The sequence below is a fragment of the Psammomys obesus genome, unplaced genomic scaffold, assembly GCF_907164565.1.
Source record: "Psammomys obesus unplaced genomic scaffold, mPsaObe1.curated_primary_1811, whole genome shotgun sequence".
Classification (NCBI taxonomy): domain Eukaryota; kingdom Metazoa; phylum Chordata; class Mammalia; order Rodentia; family Muridae; genus Psammomys; species Psammomys obesus.
Window position 1 is genome coordinate 22,000,783 of NW_026596095.1, and position 18,925 is coordinate 22,019,707.

An 18,925-nucleotide genomic window follows, 5' to 3' on the forward strand; every position below is an offset into this window, starting at 1 on the left:
TTAGAATTTTATGTGTTGCTTGCTCTTTGTGGGATTCCCATTGCATTAGCACCATTGGGTATTTTTCCAAAGAGTCAGCTTTCAAATTACTGATTTTATTCTATTGTTTTGTTGGACCTTTATAGATTCCCTCTCATTTGATTTCCTCTCTTTTCTCTTGCTGACTTTGCTTTTCCTGACTCTTTTCCAGTTTCTTAACCTTATGGCCCTTTGTTTAAAGGTTTTTTCTTTATTTCTCCAATACTAAGCATTTGGTCCTGATTTTCATCTATGTGTTACTTTAGTTCATCTCACCAGGTTTTATATTTTTTACTTACCCAGTTCAACACAAGATATTTTTTTTTTAGATTACTTTGAGAATTCTTTGACCCATTTTGTGGCAGGCAGACTTTAAGGTATTTCTCATTACCTCTTTCTCCTAGTCATATTTCCTTTAAAATTTACTTCTCTTAAGTGCTCACCCTCTGATTTACATCTGTCCAACAAGATATGGCAAATGCCATAAGATGTTATCATGATAATTATCTAACCTCATGGCATGCACCTCACTAGCAGATATCTCCAGCAGTCGCCTTTATTCTATTGATGACTTTAAAGAAACAAGTTCACAGGAAGCTTGTGGCCACAGGAACACAGGTGTTTTTGAGTCAGCATCCCATATGCAAATGTGCTCAAAGCTTATGAGATCCAAGTAGCTGTCCACAGACTTCTGAATCATAGAAGTTGTTGCCTTATTGAACCTGTGTTGTTGAAACTACTGAGCTGGTGACAGTTTGTTGTACATTCCATCAAACTGAGATATAAACTGTTGAGTTACTGGCACTGTGTTGCACATCAACTGGGTTATAGGAGAGTTTTGTAACTCCCAAGCTTAGAGATTTTCCTGTCTTGCGAAATGATCCTCCAAGCACGACAGTTGTCATCTTCATCAAGACATCTGTGACTACTTGAAAGAAGCTTTAGATTGAATTTGTGCACTGTTGAAATTCTGATTAGAAGGAGGGATAGAAGAGGATTATGGTACCATCTCTTGAGCTTTTCATGCCCTCGCACGCAGTTGGATATAATTCAGCTCTAATTGCATATGATATTATGGCCATATGGTTACTTTATAAGACTATAAAAGGTTGAATACTCCTAGTGTAACATATTACTAATGTGGTTCTGGTATAAAAATTTTCTAGGATGCTAGTCTTGTAAAACTATGGAATCTACATCTATGTTCAATGTGTTATATTTGACTACGATACTAACTCATATATTTCCCATACTATAATTTTTATTCTTGTCTTAGAGTGAAATCCTTCAACTGATCAAAAAATTTTATGGTCTGGGGAAGTAGCTCGGTGGCAGAGTGATTACCTATCAATATTCTTGTTTCTATTACACACCACATATGCATGCGTACACAGAGAGAATACTAAAAAAGGTGTAAAGGTGTACTGTAAAACAGTACACCAAGTCACCTGACAACAGCCTTGTGCATAAATATAGACAGTTAACTTTTACTGTCTATGTGTGAGCAAGTGTGCTCTGTTTTTCCTGGAAGTTTGGAAATGACAAATGCATATGTCAGAACGCACTTGTGTCATCAAGGGACACAAGACTTTACAAAATTGATACGTGTAATAAATTTCTACTGGTATATTTAGGACATAGAAGTGAGAATGTTTTGAATATTTTATCACAATAAGTAAATGGAGTTGAAAGATCCCTCAATGTGTGGAAAAACAAATATTGATGGGAAAGAACATAGAATAGTATATGCAATGTGACTCCTCTTGTACATGCAAAAACCTCCTTGTTTTAACATTGTTTCATTCTCAGTTTGGCTAGTCAGTTTTTAAATATCTTATTTCACCAGTTTGAAATGCAGACAAAATAAGGGTAACTGTTGTGCAAAATATTTTATAAGCAAGATAACAAGAAAACCAATCAATTAAAATAAAAATATAAAGAAGAAAGAGAATAATCTTAGAGATGGAACTATGAAAATTACCAACAAATTAAAATCTCTTTACAAGAAGTTTTCAGAAGTTTTAAAAGAAGTATCACGTAGGTGGTCATACAGAGTAATTGTCAACTCTCTAATAGCTCTATTAATACTATGTGAGAATATAAATGAGCCAGTTATTCTAGACAGTTAAAAAGATCTTCACATGGTGAGAAAACAAAACTTGAAAATCTATAATTCTCATCAATAATTTCAGGTAATAGAGCAGCTAAGTAAAAGCTTCTGTGAACTGAGAAACTGGCCTCCTAATCAGGTTTCCATTCTTAGCTCCACTTTACAGAACAGATAGAATCCTATTGTGTATATAGCAATGATGACATGCTCTCTTAGTGATGATGAGAGAGCTATGTTCTTTAAGTTAATCTGGAAATTTGATGTTGAGAACAACATCAAAATATAACATTTCCCATTTTAATATCAATATCTCAATATTCTGTATTTTAAAAGATTTGAAAATATGGCAGAATTTTCTAATTGGTCATGGAGTCACTGCCCCTCTGTCACAGCAGCCTTCATTTTATCCATGAGGGCAGAAAGAGGTTGGTCAGCAATGGTCAGCAACTTACTCAACAAGGGTGCCTGTAGGCTGTGTTTGATGCATGCACCCTCCCTTCTGGGAAGGGGGAAGGTTTGGATATCAAAAGAGAATTTGTATCAAACTGTGGCTAATTGACTAACTCAAAGTTTTCAAGTGCCTGAATATGGCATATAATTTATACTGAATACGTAGAGGAACTTTATTAAGCTAATCAATCGCTGTAGATCTTAATTGCTTGAAAATTTTAACCTATAATTAACCATTAAGATAAAAACAGAAAAATATCTATGACAGTTTTTGCAATATAAACCACACAAGGAAAAGATTTGTGTATTCCCACTTGTACCACAGTAATCCCTAGGCACCATGAAGAGCACCCTTCATTTTTCCTCTCTCAAGCACCTGGCTTGGACATAGTCTGACAGTATAATGTGGGCATAGTTAGACAGAAGTTAGGGGATGGTTTCAATTAAAGAATTTAAGAGAGACATAAAATAACATAGTTGCTTAGCAATATAATAATGTGCTTCTCCCTGAATGGAATTTAAGATCTTACAAACCCAACTTTATAACTCAAAACTACACTATATGAAAAAGAAAACAACAATAAACTCATCACCACCAAAACCCTTAATATAGTGGGATTTGCCTCAACTCCTCAATTCTTTATGGTTTGAATTTTTTAAGAAAAATCACATATGACCTCTTACTTTCTGTTAAGAAATAATTTTCATTATAAACCATTATTCTTTGTGTACCATAAGTTTGTGTATGTTGTACCTTCATTTTCATTGAATTCTAGAAAATCTTCATTTTAGTTCTTTATTTCTTCCTTGACTAAGTGGTCATTGGGTAGAGAACAGTTCAGTTTTCATGAGTTTGTAGGCTTTCTGTTGTTTCCATTGTTGTTGAAGTATAGCTTTAATCCATAGTGATCTGATAAGATATGTGGGTTATTTCAATCTTCTTCTATATGTTGAGAATTGCTTTGTGATCAGTTTTAGAAAAGGCCCCATGAAGTTCTTAAAAGAAAGTTATATTCATTTGTGTTTGGGTGGAATATTCTGTAGCTATCTGTTAGGTCCATTTAATTCATAATGTCTACTAGTTTCCTTATTTCCCTGTTTAGTTTCTATCTCAGTAATCTGTCTGTTGGTGAGCATGGGGTGTTAAAGTCTCCCACTATTAATATGTGGGAGACTTAATTAATATATTAACTAATATATTAATGTGTGGTTTAACTTTAGTAATGTTTCTTTCATAAATATGTGGGTATCCTTGCATTTGTGACATAGATGTTCAAGAATTGAGCTATCATCTTGGTAGATTTTTTTCTTTGATGAATATAAAGTGTCCTTCCTTATCTTTTTTTATTAATTTTTGCTGAAAGCCTATTTATGAAATGGAATGGCTACTCCAGCTTGCTACTTGGGTCCATTTGCTTGGAAACTCTTTTTCCAGTTCTTTACTCTGAAGTAATATCTATCTTTGCTGCTCAGGTGTGTTTCTTGTTTGCAGTAGAATGGTGGATACTGTTTTTGCATCTACTTTGTTAGCCTGTGTCTTTTTAATTGAGGGATTGAGCCCATTGATGTTGCACAGTGTTAAGAGGAAAGTTTATAGCACTAAGAGCCTTCATAAAGAAATTGGAGAGATTACATACTAGCAACTTGACAGCACACCTGAGAGTTCTAGAACATGAAGAATCAAACACACCCAAGAGGAGTAGATGGAGGAAATAATCAAACTCAGGACTAAAATCAGTAACTTAGAAACAAAGAGAACAACACAAAGAATCAACAAACCCAAGAGCTGGTTTTTGAGAAAATCAACAAGATAGACAAAACCTTAGCCAAATAAGCTAAATGGCAGAGAGACACTATGCAAATTATCAAAATCAGAAATGAAGTAGGAATATGACAACAGACAATAAGGAAATACAAGGAATCATTAGTTCTTAGTTCAAAAGCCTGTACTCCACAAAATTGAAAAATCTAAAAAAAATGAACAATTTTCTTGATAGATTACATTTACCAAAGTTAAATCAAGATCACATAAACAAATTAAATAGTAACTCCTAAGAAAATATAAGCAGTCAATAAAAGTCTCTCAATTAAAAAAAAAAGTCCAGGGTCAGATGGTTTTAGAGCAAAATCCTACCAGACTTCAAAAGAAGAGTGAATACCAATACTCCCTGACTATTCTACAAAATAGAAACAGAAGGAACAGTGCCAAACTCATTCTATGAATCCACAGGCACCCTGATACCTAGACCACACAAGGACTCAACAAAGAAGAATTTCAGACCAATTTCCCTTATGATATAAAAATGATCGATAAAATACTCACAAATGGAATCCAAGAACATATAAAAAACATCATCCACCATGATCAAGTAGGCTTCATCTCAAGGATGCAGGGATGGTTTAATATGCGAAAATCCATCAATGTAATCCACTATATAAACAGTTGAAAGAAAAGGCCACATGACCATCTCATTAGATGTTGAAAAGCCTTTGAAGAAATCCAACACCGTTTCATGTTAAAAGTCCTGGGGAGATCAGTGATGCAAGCTGCATACTAAGACACAATAAAGGCAGTCCATATACAGCAAGCCAATAGACAACATCAAATTAAATAGAGAGAAACTGAAAGCAATTCCACTAAAATCACAGATGGGACAAGGCTACCCACTCTTTCTGTATCTATTCAATATAGTACTTGAAATACTAGCTAGAACAGTACAAGTAAGAAGATCAAGAGGATACAATTGGAAAGGAAGAAGTACCATTGTTATTCACAGATAATACGATCTATATATATAATGGAGCCCCAAAATTCTACCAAGGAACTCCTACAGCTGATAAATACCTTCGGCAAAGTGTCTAGATACAAAATTAACCTACAAAAAATCAGTAGTCCTCCTGTATACAAAAGACAAACAGGCTGAGGAAGAAATTGGGGAAACAATACCCTTCACAATAGCCACAAAATATAAAATACATTGGTGTAACTCTAACCAAGCAAGTGAAAGACCTGTATGATAAGGGCTCTCTTAGATATTTGAAGAATTGAAGAAGATATCAAAAGATGGAAAGATCTCCCATGCTTATGAATTGGTAGGTTTAACATAGTAAAAATGGCCATCTTACCAAAAATAATTTATAATTGTAACACAATTTTCATCAAAACTCAAACACATTTTTTTACAGAAGTTGAGAGAACAATTCTCAACCTAATATAGAAAAACAGAGAGGGCTTCTGAAAGGCTCTGCCCTGCAGACTATCAAAGCAGATGCTGAGACTTATGGCCAACTGTTGGGCAGAGTGCAGGGAATCTTATGAAAGAAGCGGGAAATAGATCTAGAGAGGACAGGAACTCCACAAGAAGAGCAACAGAACCAGATAATTTGAACACAGGGGTCTTTCCAGGAACTCATACTCCAACCAAGTACCATGCATGGAGATAACCTAGAACCCCTGCACAGATGTAGCCCATGGCAGTTCAATGTCCAAATCAGTTCCATAGTAATGGGAAGAGGGACTGCTTCTGACATAAAATAATTGGCCTGCTCTTTGATCACCTCCCCCTGAGGGGGGAAGCAGCCTTACCAGGCCACAGAAGATGACAATGCAGCCACTCCTGATGAGATCTGATAGACTAAGATCAGAAGGAAGGAGAGGGGGACCTTCCCTATCAGTGGACTTGGGGAGGGGCATGAGTGAAAAAGTGGGAGGGAAGGTGGGATTAGTAGGGGAGGAGAAAGGGGCTTATAGGGGGATACAAAGTGAATAAAGTGTAATTAATAAAAGTTAAAAAAAATAAAAACAGAAAAAAGAAAAACAGAAAATCAGAAAATCCAGGATAGCTCAAAATCAATCCTGAACAATAAAAGAACTTCTGGAGGTATCACAATTCCTGATTTCAAGCTGTGCTACAAAGCAATAGTGATAAAAACCACATGCTATTGGCATAAAAAAACAGATAGGTTGATCAATGGAACCAACCTGAAGACCCAGAAATAAACCCACACACCTACAGACACTTGGTTTTTGACAAAGAAGCCAAAACCATACAATAGGAAAAAGAATCTTCAACAAATGTTGCTGATGTAGAAGAATGCAAATGATCCATATTCATCACCTTGAACAAAACTCAAGTCCAAGTGGATCAAAGACCTCAACATGAAGCAATATACACTAAATCTAATAGAAGAGAAAGTGGGGAATAGCCTTGAATGCATTGGCACAGGAGACAACTTCCTAGACACCCACGGCTCAGACACTAAGATCAACAATTAAATAAATGGGACCTCATGAAAACGAAAAGCTTCTGTTAGGTAAAGAACACTGTCAATAGGAAAAAACAGAAGCCAACAGACTGGGAAATGAACTTCACCAACCCTACTTCTGACAGAAGGCTGATCTCCAAAATATGTAAAGAACTCAAAAAATTAGACACCAGCAAACCAAATAACCCTATTAAAAAATGGGGTACAGAGTTAAACAGAATTCACAACTGGAAATCTCTAATGACCAAGAAATTCTTAAAGAAATGTTTAATGTCATTAGTCATCAAGAAAATGCAAATGAAATGACTCTGAGATTCCATCTTACACCCATCAGAATGTCTAAGTTCAAAAACTCAAGCGACAGCACAAGCTGGCAAGGATGTGGAAGAAAGGGAAAACACCCCTCCATTGCTGATAGTAGTGCAAACTTGTACAACCACTTTGGAAATCAATTTGGTGGTTTCTCAGAAAATTGGGAATAGTTCTTCCTCAAGATCCAGCTGTACCACTTCTGGGCATATATCCAAGAGATTCTCCACCATACCACAAGGACGCTTGCTCAACTATGTTCATAGCAGCTTTATTCGTAGTATCCAGAAACTAGAAACAACCTAGAAGTTCTTCAGTTTAAGAATGGATAAAGTCCATTGTGTAAATGATACATTTACACAATAGACTACAACTCAGCTATAAAAAACAAAGACAACATGCAATTTTCAGGCAAATGGATGAAACTAGAAAATATCATCCTGAGTGAGGTAACCCAGACCCAGAAAGACAAGCATAGTATGTACTCACTTATAAGCAGGTATTAGTCATAAAGTACAGGATAATCCACAGATCCAAAGATGCTAAGTAACAAAGAGGGTCAAAGGGAGAATACTTGCATCTTCACCCAGAAAAGAAAAATAGACATCAGAGTTTGATGGAGGCAGGGAACTGCATGGGATACAAGGTGGGGTGAGGAAGGGAAAAGGAGGGATCAAGTGAGAAGAAGACTGAGGGAAAGAGAACTTGGAAAGAGAACAGAAATTGGGGTGGGGCAGTTCTGGGATAGGGCAAAAACCTAGGACAAGGGAACTCCCAGGAATCTATGATGGTGAACCTAGCCAAGACTCCTAGCAGCAGGGGATTATGGAACCTGAAAAGACCACCTCCTACAACCAGGCAAGACTTCCAATGTAGCGATGGGGACTAATACCCACCCACAAAACATTCGACCCAAAATTTTTTGTGCTTACAACATGCACAGGGACAAAGATGGAACAGAGATTGAGGGAATGGCCAACCAATGGCTGGCCCAACCTGAGACTCACCCCATGAGAAAGAGCCAAACCCTGACACTATTAACGATACTCTGCTACACTTGCACACAGGAGACTAGCGTAACTGTTTTGGAGAGGATTCACCCAGCAGCTGCTGGAAACAGATGCAGAGATACACAGATAAACATTAGGCAAAGCTTGGGGAATTTAGTGGAGCAGGAGGACAAGGACTGTAGGAGCCAGAGAGGTCAAGGACACCACAAGAAAACCTGCAGAATTATCTAACCTTAGCCCATAGGGACTCACAGAGATTGAACCACTAACCAAAGAGCATACACGGGCTGGATGTAGGCCCCCTACACATATTTAATGGATGTGCAGCTTGGTTTTTACATGGGTTTCCTAACAGCTGGAGCAGGGACTGTCTGTTGCCTGCCTTTGGATCCCTTTCCCCTAACTGAGATGCCTTGTTTAGCCTCAATAGAAGATGTGCCCAGTCCTACTGCAATTTAATATGCCAGGGAGGGTTGATATACCCCCTTTTCTGAGGAGAAAGGGAGGGGGTCATTGGGGAGGGAATTAGGAAAGAGGGAAGGACTGGAAAGAGGGGAAGCAGGGAAAACTTCTCTTGGATGTAGCAAATAAGTTGATTAAATAATGAAAAAGTAAAACATCATTCTACATAGCATAGTCCTCTAGAGCTGCCATTGCATTTTAGAATGGGATTACATAAATTTAAAATTGTATCTCATAAAGTTTAAAGGTATTTTATTTGACTGTTGTTAAGGAAGCAAAATTCAGCATAGAATATTCATATTCCTTAAACTCACAAGAAACTCCATACTGTGTTTGTTATTGACCATTTTTATTTACCTTTGTAAAATTTCCTATACTAATATTAAATTTATATCATTATACCCCTCTCCTCCCTACAATTGTCCCTATGTCCCTTCAACTCCTCAAATTCAAGCTCTTATTCTTTAATTAAAATTGCTTTACACACATGTATAATATAAATTATACAGAATAGATAATATATAACTACACCCTGTTTCAATTCCCAGCTCTTGAAAACAAGATATAATGGTCCCCTCAGAATACTGACTATATGAATGAAAGACTGGATGAAGGTATTTTAAAATAATTTTGTCAAAATGTGTGCTCTATTCAACTTATAACTGAGACCAAGTCAGCTACAGAAACAGCTTTCACTTTTTTAAAGAATTATTAATTATATATACCATGTTCTATCTGCATGTAGGCCAGCATGGCAGAAGAGGGCACCAGATCTCATTATAGATGCTTGTGAGCCACCATATGGTTACTCGGAATTGAACTCAGGACCTTTGGAGGAACAGCCATGCTCTTTACCTCTGAACCATCTCTCCAGCCACCAGCCTCCACTTTTAAACTTTATTTTGAGTTCTGATGTTTAATGACTGCTTTCATTAATTGCACATTTAAATAAACATTTGTACCATCACAACTTAAAAACTAATATAATCAGAAATTCTGCTAATAACCATGACATTTGTGACTCTGAAATTTGCAGGCACATGTATGGATCTGGAAAAGAACATCCTGAGTGAGGCAACCCAGAATGACAAGCATGGTATCAGCGGATATTAGCCATATAATACAGGATAACTATACTACAACATGCAGACCTAAAGAAGCAAAGTAACAGGGAAGACCCTAGAGAAGATGCTTAATTCTCATTCAGAAGGGCAAATAGAATAGACACTGGAAGCAGTTAAAGAGAGGGAACAGAAAGAGAGCCTACCATAAATGTCCTCTGAGAGACTCTACCTAACAGCTTATCAAAGCGGATGCTGAGACTCATAACCAAATCTTCGTTAGAGTGCAGGGAATCATATGATAAAGGGGGGAGTTAGTATGAATGGGAGAGGACAGGAGCTCCACAAGGACAAAATATATCAGGGTACGGGGTCCTCTATGAGACTGTTTCTCCAACCAAGGACCATGTATGGATATAACCTAGAACCCCTGCTCGGATGTAGCCCATGGTAGCTCAGTATCCAAGTGGGTTTTCCTAGTAAGGGGAACAGGAACTATTTCTGACATGAACTCAATGACTGGCTCCTTTACCACTCCCTCCCCTCCAAGGGAGAAACAGCCTTGCTAGGCCACAGAGGAGGACATGGCAGCCAGTCCTGAAGATACCTGATAAGCTAGGATCAGACGGAAGGGGAGGAGGTCCTCCCCTATCAGTGGACTTGGAAAAGGACAGGGAGATGAGGGAGGGAAGATGGGAATGGGAGGGAATGAAGGAGGAGGCTATGACTGGGATACAAAGTAAATAACCTGTGATTAATATTAAAAAAAGAAAAAAATAAATAAATGTCCTCTGAGAGACTCCACCCAGCAGGGGATCAAGGCAGGTGCTGAGACTCACAGCTACACTTTGGGCAGAGCTCAGGGAGTCATACGAAAGAGTAGGGAGATAGAAGGACCAGAAAGGGGACAGAAGCTCCACAAGGAGACCAACAAAGCCAACAAACCTGGGCCCAGGAGGTCCCGCACCAACCAAGGGCCATGTATGGAGAGGACCTCCACCCAGATGTAGCTTGTAGGCAGCTCAGTGTCCATGTGTGCCTCCCTACTAAGGGAGCACAGGCTGTCTCTGACATGAACTCCGTTGCCTGTGCGTTGGTCACTTCCACAGGGCAAGGCCGCCTTGCCAGGCCACAGAGGAAGAGGGTGCAGCCAGTTCTAATAAGACTTGATAGGCTAGGGACACTTGGTAGGGGAGGAGGTCTCCCACTTTCTAAGGACTAGGAGAGGAAGGAAGAGGAAGGACAGGGGATACTGGGATGAAAAGATGGAGGGGCCTACAATCAGGATATAAAGTGAATAAATTAAAAAAAAATAAATTTAAATTTTAGAAGACAATATACTGGAACAACTGCAGTCTGCTATTCATTTCAGAAAGAAATTTGATATGTAGAGATCTATGCAAAACAAAGTTAAGAGAATTGATTCCTTCTATACCCAATGAAATGGCAGTATCTTTAAATGTAACGTTATTTCTATTGAATCACTGAACACTAGAAGTATTTCTTGAAATTGCATAAAAGGTCTCATTAATCTTCATTTAAAAGGTGCCTTTTTAAAAGGACTCTAGATTAAAAGAACTATATTAAAAGCACATTTCTTTTTTAACACTCAGATCAGAATTTAGCTACAAATATTTTCTTTCCATGCCAATCACAGTACCTAAGATTCATTTTAAATAAGTTACTCTTAGTTTTCATTTACATTTACCTCCATAGACCTTTTATTTGCAAATATAAAGTTAACTGTGTTTACTGTTATTTAGAATACTTTATGTTAAATCTTTACCACAGTTACATCATCTAATTCTTTTTTAAATTTTTAATTAATTTATTTATTTGCTTTACATCCTGACTGCTATTTCCCATTCCTCCTCTTCTCCCAGTCCTTTATCTTGTCCTGCCTCCCTCCCCATCCTTTTAAAAATATGTTCTATTTAGTATAATCTATGAATTGGATAAGTGAATAACTGATTTATTTATTTTTAGATAATATTTTAACTTATTGTAAATTCATAGTAATGTATGTGAGAGAGAGAGAGAGTGTGTTTTAGTCAAAACTTATTGACTTTAAAATACATCACAATAAACCTGACAAGCTAGCTCAGCAGATAACACCTCTTGGAGCAAAAGCTTAATGACCTGAGTTATGTCCCTGAAATCCACTGTGGAAGGTGAGAATTCACTCTCCACAGTTATCTTCTGACCTCTACACAGTGTCATGCCACACACAAGCAAAGAAGAAGAGAAGGAGGAGGAGGAATGAAATGTATTAAGATAACATGTATAAAATTTATTATCTCATTTCTCAAATTTTTGGAGTATTGAGGTAATTTAAAAGATATAAACTGACCTAGGAAGTCCAACTTCAACAAAGATGTCTTGCCTCTTAGATGACGTGTCAAAGCAGAAGTTTCTGCACTTAAACATCAGAAGTTAAAATTCCATGAGTCACTGTACATCGTTCTCAGCTGTAGTTAGGTATCCAGGGCACATATGACATTGGGAGTTTAGTCTAGAGCATTTACTATGGCCAGATGCAAACTGAGAGTAAGTGAAACCTATATCGCTTCAGGAAACTTTTCCTTACAGGATGGTGTAATCAAGGAAGCATCTGAGGATTGCATTCTTCAATGCCAAACTTTCGATGTGTAAAAAACACTTAAGGGTCAAGAAACATTATTTAAAATACTAGCAAACGAGTATAATTCTACTAGACACCTATAATAATTACAAAACAGAAAAGGCTGGCTAGTGGAGAGTAAATAAACAAGTTACATCAGAACATTTGCTTTTCAAAAAAATTCAAAGTAAACACAAAAGACTCCCTCAGTTAAAGCAGAAAAAAATGACAAAGAAAGATGGTCTAGTCATCCAACAGAGGGCAATAGAGTCTATGTTAGAAACAGCCCCCATCTCCACTCGCCCAGGCACTCCATATGAAGACCAAGCAGCCCATTGGCCACATATGTGCAGGGCGCCTAGGTCCAAACCATGCCTGCTCCTTAGTTGATGTCTCAGTCTCTGAAAACCCCCATGGGACTGAGTTAGTTGTCTTTGTTGATCTTCTTGTGAGGCTCCTGTCCCCTCCAGGTCCTTCCATCTTTCTCCCAACACTTCCACAGGATGCCAGGAGCTCCACCCCATGCTTGGCTGTAAATCCCACCATCTGTCTCAATCTGCTGCTGGCTGCCTTACCTGGCCTCAGGGGATGAATATATGCTCAGTCCCAATGTGACTTAATGTGCTTGGGAAGGTTGATATGGGGTAGGGTGTTCCCCCGTTTTGGGAAGAAAGACAGAGGGAAAGGAGGAGAGGAGGGGAGGCCTGGGAGGCGGGGAAGGAATGGTGACCTCAGAATGTAAAGTAAATAAACTAATATAAAATTTAAAACAAAAATTAAAAAAGAAAAAGAAAAAATAAAGATGATCTAGTATTAGAGAAGAAAAGGCAAACTGAGGATGTGAACAGACGTCTGTGTCCGAAGAATGCCTCCAAGAATTGTCGCCTCTATAACAGAATTAAAAACTTTTTAAAGTGCTAAGGTGGCAAGCTAATCTGAATACTGAAGGAGCCTTACGTACCTGTTATTTAGGAAACAACCACACTACAGACACTGGTTCATGACGGCCTGGCGCAGAGGGTGGCGTGAGGGTGGGGGTTGCAGTGCCAGCTCGGCCAGGTGTCCAGGAGAGGCCAGTGTGCTCACCGGAAAGGTTGCAGTTTCTTTAAGGGAATATACTGCTGGCAGGTGTTAGGATACTGTATTTTTCATTTGGTCTTTTGTCTAGCAAGGTCCAGAGGAGTAGTGTTCTTCCCACCTCCCACGAGCCTAAGCATGTATTTGCTCTATTCATACTGGTGAGCAAATTACCATTGCTGGGATAAATACAGGTCAGAAAATGTTAGTGGCAGAATCACTTCCAGCTGGTCTTCAGCAGTGAGAAATGTTTCTGCTCTTTGTCTTCCTTCTGCATCTTGTAATTTTGTTGCTTCCATCAAGCTGTTCGCTAAATGCCTTGGTCAGAGACCAGGCTCTGTCTTTGAAGCATCCTCTCTAATCCAGAAGAAAACAGTCTCCACATAACTTACTGTCTCCAGTCTTTCACCAACCATTCTCCAACATAAACCTAGATGCCTTCTTTCCATTTCCTGTGTCTCTGTGTTTCCATATTTTCCCTTTTTTATGACATCAATTATATTTAATGAGGGCCCATCCCGTCTACACTCAATATACAATATAAACCTAATTTAACCAGTCAATGGATTATCTTGGCATTGCCTTTGTGGCATTCGTCACATTTGTAATTGATACCTAGTGAGGTCATTTGATTAGATTCTGCTGTAGTTTAGATACTGTATGCTGCCTAGAGAATGGAGTCTTGGAAGTTCAGTTCTCGATACATGGATATCAAAGTGTTTAGAACCTTTGCATGTGAGCATATCGGAGTGTGATTAGTTCAAGTCTGAGAGAGAATGATGCGATAAAAGCAGCATCTTCAATGGTTGCTTGCCATCTGGCCCTGTGATCTCTTTGCTCCCAAGGTGTCCTACCACTGTGGGGCCCCACCAGGGCTTTCACTAGCTGCTAGCAATCCCATGTCTTTGAACTCCAGCACCATAAGCTAAGTAGACTTTTCTTCTTTATGAAACACCTAGATTTGGGTTATTATTTAAAGCAATAGAAAATGGAACAATTCAGTATCTGTTCCACAGGCTGAAAGCAATTAAAATGGCATTTATGTTCACCGCTATATTATCACTTTGTTTGGAATACCACTCTAGGCTTTAACCTGATGTTTCATTGAATAACTTGAATACTTATTAATAGACTAGAAAGGGCAAACATGCCTTCTTTAAGTCCCAAGAGCTGACAGGTTGGCTCCGTAAGTACAAGTGACTTCTAGTCCCAGAACACATCGAGATGCAGAAATGCAAACAGACTCCCTGGAGCTGTCTTCTGACACAAATATTTTACTCACATGATGCAAATAATAATAAATAAAAATAAAATGCTTTAAAAGCTTTTAACGTTTCAAGATTTCATATCATTTTGTGAGAACATAAATTGAGTCCACATAATTCAAACGAAATGATGGTCTACCTATCAGGAAATAATTTATCTAAAGTTAGGGTAACTATACAAAACTGTGGACTTTGCTTTGACCCATCTGTGTTATAGAACCTTGGAAGTTCTCTAAGCATGTAAAACCAATTGTATAAATACCCAAATGGCATTTATAAACCTACAGAGCCACCAAAGAAGACAGATTGTGACATAATTAAATAATACACAGTTCAGTAGTACAGGAGACTTTATTGACAAGTGTTCTTGGCTCTGGAAACGCCAATAAAACCAAAATTGAAATATATTGTGATAAATACTTTGAAATTTAGAAGCAGCAACAGCAGTGAGAACAAAAGATATCTAGACATATGAAAATTCTACTTCTTTCTGTCCCCGCATAAAAGACTGACAAAGATTTTCCACTTTTGTGCAACTATGAGTGATTTTGATAAATCTCAATTTTCTATGAAGTCCACCTTGTGGTGACACTTATTGGTGAGATTATTTCAAGTGTTTAACACACACACAGTGAAATGCCTGGCTATAATTAGTACTCAGTGAGTGTTGGTAGTGTTATCTTCGCCATGAAGAACATGAGGTGTGAAATTAAAGTAACCTTCCTGAAGATACCTGATAAGCTGGGGTCAGATGAAAGGGGAGGAGGTCCTCCCCTATCAGTGGACTTGGAAAGGGGCAGGGAGGAGATGAGGGAGGGAGGATGGGGTTGGGACCAAATGAGGGAGCAGGATACAACTGGGATACAAAGTTAATAAACTGTAACTAATATTAAAAAATAAAAAAAAATAATTAAAAAATGAAGTCCACTTCCATTCCAACTTTGCATTATATTATCTTGTGTGGCCACTTTGTTTTCTTAACCTACTCTACTATTTTTATGGTTATTTCTTTTTTTCTGTTTTTAATCTTCAGTAATGATAACTGATACTGTTTCATATGTGTGTCTATATACTTAATGTAAACAATCTGATGAGTTTGAGAAAATGTATTTAACCATAATACAGTTCCCATAACCAATTTACTAAATATATCCAACACCTCCAAAATTCCGTGTTCTTTTTATGTATGTAGAGGGTTTTTTTTCTTTTCATGGAAGATGCACTTAACATGAGATCTGACCACTTAACACATTTTTAAGTTTTTTTAAATTTTTTATTATTATTAATTTTTATTTTTTATATTAATCATAGGTTATTTACTTTGTATCCCAGCCATAGCCTCCTCCCATATTCCCTCGCAATCCCACCCTCCCTCCCTCATCTCCTCTCTGTCCCTTTCCAAGTCCACTGTTAGGGGAGGTCTTCCTCCCCTTCCATCTGACCCTAGCTTATCAGGTCTCATCAGGACTGGCTGCAATGCCCTCCTCTATGGCCTGGCAAAACTGTTCCTCCCTCAGGGGATGGAGGGGATGTAAAGGAGCCAGTCATTGAGTTCATGTCAGAAATAGTTCCTGTTCCCCTTACTAGGAAAACCCACTTGGTTACTGAGCTGCCATGGGCTACATCCGAGCAGGGGTTCTAGGTTATAGCCATACATGGTCCTTGGTTGGAGAAACAGTCTCATAGAGGACCCCGTGCCCTGATATATTTTGTCCTTGTGGAGCTCCTTTTCCTCTCCCAGTCATATTAACTCTCCTTTTTATCGTATGATTCCCTGCTCTCTGCCGAGGGTTTGGTTATGAATCTCCGCATCTGCTTTGATACACTGCTAGGTAGAGTCTTTCAGAGGCCCTCTGTGGCAGGCTTCTGTCCTGTTACTGGTTTTCTCCTACTTCCCATGTCCATCACATTTGTCTTTCTAAGTGAGGATTGATCATCTTGCTCCGGGTCCTCTTTCTTGTTTATCTTCTTTAGGTGCACATATTTTAGTATGTTTATCCTATCTTATTGGTCTATATAAGTGAGTATATTCCATGTGTGCCTTTATGCTCCTGGGATACCTCACTCAAGATGATCTTTTCTAGATCCCACAATTTGCCTGAAAATTTCAGGGTTTCCTTGTTTTTAATTACTGAGTAGTATTCAATTGTGTAAAAGTACCACAATTTCTGTATCCATTCCTCCATTGATGGACATCTGGGATACTTGATTTTCAACAAAGTAGCCAAAACCATTCAATGGAAAAAGATAGCGTCTTCAACAAATGGTGCTGGTCCAACTGGATGTCTACATGCAGAAAAATGAAAATAGATCTACACTTATCACCCTGCACAAAACTAAAGTCCAAGTGAATCAAAGACCTCAACATAAAACCAGATACACTAAATTGGTTAGAAGAAAAACTGGGGAAGAACCTGGAACTCATTGGCACAGGAGACAACTTCCTGAACAGAACACCAACAGCACAGGATCAAAGAGCAACAATCAATAAATGGGACCTCATGAAACTGAAAAACTTCTGTAAAGCAAAAGACATAGTCATCAGAACAAAACGACAGCCTATAGACTGGGAAAGGATCTTCAACAACCCTATCTCTGACAAAGGACTGATATCCAGAATATATAAAGAACTAAAGAAGTTAAAAAGCAATCCAATTTAAAAATGAGGTACACAGCTAAACAGAGAATTCTCTGTAGAGGAATATAGAATGGCAGAGAAACACCTAAAGAGATGCTCAAAGTCTTTAGCCATCAGAGAGATGCAAATCAAAACAACCCTGAGATTTCACTTTACACCCATCAGAATGGCAAAGGTTAAAAACTCAAGTGACAACACATGCTGGAGGGGTTGTGGAGAATTGGGAACCCTCCTCCATTGCTGGTGGGAATGTAAACGTACAACCACTTTGGAATCTGGCACTTTCTCAGACAATTAGGATTAGTGCTTCCTCAAGACCCAGCTATACCACTCCTAGGCATATACCAAAAGAAGCTCCAGTACACAACAAGGACATTTGCTCATTTTCAAGTTTCTAATATCGCTTGGTATTAGAGATTCTATGTTGTTCAGCAGATATTTAGGGCATTATATCTTACGCAAATGAAAGTTTATGCCTAATAATCGTCAATTACCCATTTCCTTCACCCCTCCACTATCCTATCTTCTATTTCTATGAATTTAACTCTTTTAGATGCTTCATATCTGTGTAATAGTGCAGCAAAGCAAAACAATTACAGATAGACAAATACGATGTTTGTATCTAAGGTTCTTACATATCTGTTATCTATCACACATGCTGAATTAATTTTCCTTGAGGTTAATTGTGGCTAATGTTAATATCAGTTCATAATTTTCAGTGTGTCTACTTAACTGAAATTTGCCTTATCACTAAATAAACAACTAACAATAAACAATTGCATTCTCCTTACTTTCAAGGTTATAAGGGTTAGTGTGTGTTTGGAGGGGTCTGGGTGTGTGTCTGGGCATGTGTACATGTGCAAACCAATATTGTAACATTTTCTTCTTCACAGTACTATTCCTAAACCTGAAGTATAATCTTTGAAAAGCACAAATAAATAAAATTATATTTGCAAAACACAAAATGAACCACAGTAAAAATGAAACAATATGTTTTGTTTATTGGTAGAAACATGAATTAAGTTGAATGTAAAAATAATATTTTCTTTCTAATCACTAGGCAAAATCTGGCAATTAGCCATATTTCATCCAATTGAGAGCTGACATAGGTTTTCTGAGATGCATATTTACTGTCTAGACTTCAGGAATAAAATTACTTTTCTTCCCCAAATCCAAAGAGTGGGCTGCAATAACTCTGCGTGTGTGTGCACTTTGGGCTGCAGGTGTACATTCCCAAGCTAGGCTGTGGATGATTACGACATGAACACCATGAATCTTCCCAGGGTTCCATAGAAACTCAGCTTGTTTCGTGGATAACGTGAAAGCCAAACCTCCATCCAGCTTGATCTGGCCATCTCAGTTGAATCCTGATTTTTTTTTTTCTGCCACAGCCTTCACATTGGGGTTCTCTATCTTTGTCAAACATCTGTATTATCCATGTTACCTAACCCTGATTTTCTATCCAGAAGTTAAGGCAGCAGAGACAGAAAATAAATGACAATTAGTGGCTGGGAATATAGCTCAGTGGCAAAGTACTTTCATGGCTAGCAGCAGCCAGGCCCATGCTTGACTCTCACCATTGAGAAAGAAAGAGAAAGAAAGAAAGAAAGAAAGAAAGAAAGAAAGAAAGAAAGAAAGA

At 38.0% G+C, this 18,925-nt stretch overlaps 1 protein-coding gene across 1 annotated transcript in view; it reads left to right on the forward strand.

The window, feature by feature from the left end:
• The window catches only part of Tacr3 (tachykinin receptor 3), a 131,587-nt gene that overhangs the window by 28,474 nt on the left and 84,188 nt on the right, over window positions 1–18,925 (forward strand). The window lies entirely within an intron of this gene.